The 3,777-nt window shown below is 53.1% G+C and overlaps 1 pseudogene; it reads right to left on the bottom strand.

Annotated features, from left to right (window-relative positions):
• Positions 1 to 2,262: 2,262 nt before the first annotated feature.
• On the bottom strand, positions 2,263 to 2,850 carry LOC131562647 (olfactory receptor 14J1-like; annotated as a pseudogene).
• Positions 2,851 to 3,777: the final 927 nt, after the last annotated feature.

Below are 3,777 nucleotides of genomic sequence, written 5' to 3'. Positions count from 1 at the left end.
TGGGACAGCTGGGCTGGACTGACCCAAGAGATGTTCCATTTCATGTCATATTATGATCAGCAATCGACTGAGAGAACCAGGGGGTCATGGGGGGTAGGGGATTCTTTTCTTTTTAAGACATTTTTCTTTCAAAACAGCACCTACACATACAGAATCCTCTCCTACCACAAGATGGTCAAACATATTCTGCTGAAAGGAGTCTTTCTGAGGATTTGCTTTTCTTCTGTTAGTGGGTCTTGCTGTGCCTTTTTTTTGGTTGAGTTTGGAGGGTTTTTTATTGGGTATGGGTTTTTCCCTATTGAACAGCCTTTCTTCTGATGCTAAAGATTTTTTTCTCCCTTTTCTTGAGGCTTCCTTGGCACCCCATGGCAAGATAATTTTTTTCCCACTTAGTTATCTTGCCCAATTACCTTTTGCAGTCACCATTAACTAGATGTGTTCAGTCACAGACTCCCTGCAAATTTGCAGCATCCACAAAGGAATTGAAAGTACATTTCATGATGCTTTAGAGACAACAGAAATATTCCACAGTGGTGGCCAAGGGCTGGTCACTGAGGGATGTCACCAGGGCGTGGCTGGCAAGAGGACTCTGTACCATGGATGACATTTGACCCTCATTTTTCAGCCAAACTCCCACCCAGGCCATGTTCCACTCCTTCAGCCCAGCTCTCTCCAGTCTGGCTCTGAGGAGACCACAGCAGACCCTTTCCCAGGCCTGGCTGAAGTCTGGGCACACAACATCCCCTCCTATTCCCTCCCACGTGGGTTCTGCAGTTCCTGCCCCATCCTGCCAGTGCCCGGAATGGCTGCAGGAGGATTTGCCACATCCCCTTCCCTGCTGAACCTGACCAGGCTGTGACTCTCCCAGTCCCCCTCCCTGCCCTGTGTGCAGACTGGTTCCATGCCTGCCCTTCCCAAGTGCCCAGGACCCTCTGCGATGGCTCTGGCCTTTCCAAGGGGTTTGAGACAGGTCCCACAGTGACACTGCCCAGCCTTCTCAACAGCCCTGACACCAAAGGCCTTTTCCACATCCCTCAGTTCCAGGTCAGTGCCCAGAACACAGCAGAGCCCTGTCCAGGTACTCGAGCTGGTTCAGAAGGGAGGCAGCTCTGATTTCTTGCCACAGACCCTCACTCTATTCAATGTCTCCCTGTGCACTCCATGGCTGCCCTGAGAATTTTTTCCTGGAACCTCCCTGCCTGGGATATTTCTCTCCAAGCAGTCCTAACCACAACCCAGCAAACAATCCAGGTGTTTTCCCAGAGGACGTTACTCTCAGAGTGAAGTGGTCTCAAGGCCCTGTTTGTGCCACTGGAATTGTGCCACCCCTGGGTGCTGCTGATGGTGTTTGTGCTTACTGGGTTTCATCTCCCCACACACACACGATGCACTGCTGAGATCTCTTCAGTACAGAGCAAACATGGCCTGCTGGCCTGGTCACTCGGTGTCCCTCCATGCAGGGACAAACAACCTCCTGCAGGTGGGGAGAGGCCAGTGCTGGCAATGGTGGTTGCAGGGGCTGGTGTGGGACAATTGCCCTGGGGCACCTTCCCAGGCTGCCCCAGAACAAAGACACAGCCCAGGCCCTGCTCTGCTGCTGCCTCAGGTCCATGCCAGGAGCTCTGGCTGTGCCAGGACACTGCTGTGAGCCCCCCCATGCACACTCCCCCTCTGCCCCAGGCACTGGGCTCTGCTGTGCCAGGGCATTCCTGGAGCACGTTGCTGAGAGCAGCTCTGGAGGGGAGCAAAGCCTCCCTGCCCTGCCCTCAGGAGATGCCCTTTGCTGCTGGAGCTGCTGTTCTGGAGCCCAGCTGTGTCCCAGCAGTGCCTCTGGCCTGGCCCTGCCTGTGGCCACAGCAGGGACACGCAGCAGGACAGTGACCAAGCTGCCAGAGCACTCCGGCCTTACAGCCACAGTAGGGCTAGCAAGGAGAGGGTGGAGTTGGGCAGAGCAGCTCCGAAAGGACCAATCCCTGCTGCTCCCTGGCCATGCTGCTCTGCTGGGACTCTTTCCCCTTCTCCTCTCTAACTTCATGATGGTCTCACAGAGCTGGGATCCCAGATAAAACAGGCACTGCAAGGTAGTTTATATTCTTCAAATGTAGCAATAGCACAAACCCTGGTTTACACAGCTTCTGGGCCAAATTAAAAAGGTGGACATTGAATTTGATGGGGGTGATTAAAAAATTTTATTGAGGATATTTTTATGAGAGAAACCCCCATTGAACACTACCAAAGACCTGGGCTGGCCTGTTGGACCTGTCACGAGTTCCATTCCAAAAACTATGCAGAAGGAAACCGGCAATTAGTTGCTTCAGAAATCATCCAGTCATCATTTTCCTCAGGGCATCATTGAGCTCCTGGTTCCTCAGGCTGTAGATGAGGGGGTTCAGGGCTGGAGGCACTACCGAGTACAGAACTGAAACTGCCAGATCCAGGGATGGGGAGGAGATGGAGGGGGGCTTCAGGTAGGCAAATGCTGCAGTGCTAACAAAGAGGGAGACCATGGCCAGGTGAGGGAGACAGGTGCTTTGTGCCGTCCCTGCTCAGAGGGGATCCTCAGCACAGCCCTGAATATCTGCACATAGGAGAAAACCATGAACACAAAACAACCAATAGTTATACAGGCACCAACCACAAGAAGCCCAAGTTCCCTGAGTTTGTAGTGTGAGCAGGAGAGTTTGAGTGTGTGTGGGATTTCACAGAAGAACTGGCCCAAAGCATTGCCTTGGCACAGGGGCAGGGAAAATGTATTGGCTGTGTGCAGCAGAGCATTAGAAAGGCACTGGCCCAGGCAGCTGCTGCCATGTGGGCACAAGCTCTGCTGCCCAGGAGGGTCCCGTAGTGCACGGGTTTGCAGATGGACACGTAGCGGTCATAGCACATCACGGTCAGGAGAGAAAGCTCTGTTCCAATGAAGAAGAGAAACAGAAAGAGCTGTGCAGAACATCCTGAGTAGGAGATGTTCCTGGTGTCCCAGAGGGAATTGTGCATGGCTTTGGGGACAGTGGTGCAGATGGAGCCCAGGTCACGGAGGGCCAGGTTGAGCAGGAAGAAGAACACGGGCGTGTGCAGGTGGTGGCCACAGGCTACGGCGCTGATGATGAGGCCGTTGCCCAGGAGGGCAGCCAGGGAGATGCCCAGCAAGAGGCAGAAGTGCAGGAGCTGCAGCTGCCGCGTGTCTGCCAATGCCAGCAGGAGGAAGTGCCTGATGGAGCTGCTGTTGGACATTTGCTGCCTCAGGAAATGGGACTCTGTAAAAAAGTAATAATGCAAAAGTTATGTTTGTGAAGAATTTCAAATATCACTGCACAGCTTGGGGGCACTTTCCCCCCACTGCCTGCCCAGGGCTCTGCTGCCTGGAGCTGGCCCTGCCAGCAGCTGCTCTCTTTGCCCAGGGCTGGGCCCTGCCAGTGCTGCCAGAGTCCAGTCCAGCCCAGGGGTCTCAGCTCTGCCCTGCAGACGCCTCCCAGCACAGGGCACTGCCCAGGGGTAGCTCTGCTTTTGCAGGCTCTGATCAGATGCAACATCAGAACAACCCTGAAGAAGCTGGAAAAATGATGTTGATGCTGCCTGTATTGCTGTCACTGCCTGGTGTATTCAGATCTGAGCAATTTTTTTTTTATCTTTTCAACCTAATTAGAGAGATGAATATCTATGGGCCATTTTCCATCCAGACAACCCAGAGCAGTAGACTAATAAAGTAAGATTCTTCCCTTTTATATAGCCCCTGCTGTGCTTTGCTCATTCTGTAATCTGCTAAGAAATACTCTGGAG

Source organism: Ammospiza caudacuta, chromosome 11 (genome assembly GCF_027887145.1).
Source record: "Ammospiza caudacuta isolate bAmmCau1 chromosome 11, bAmmCau1.pri, whole genome shotgun sequence".
Lineage (NCBI taxonomy): Eukaryota > Metazoa > Chordata > Aves > Passeriformes > Passerellidae > Ammospiza > Ammospiza caudacuta.
This window is presented reverse-complemented; position numbering and strand designations above follow the sequence as displayed.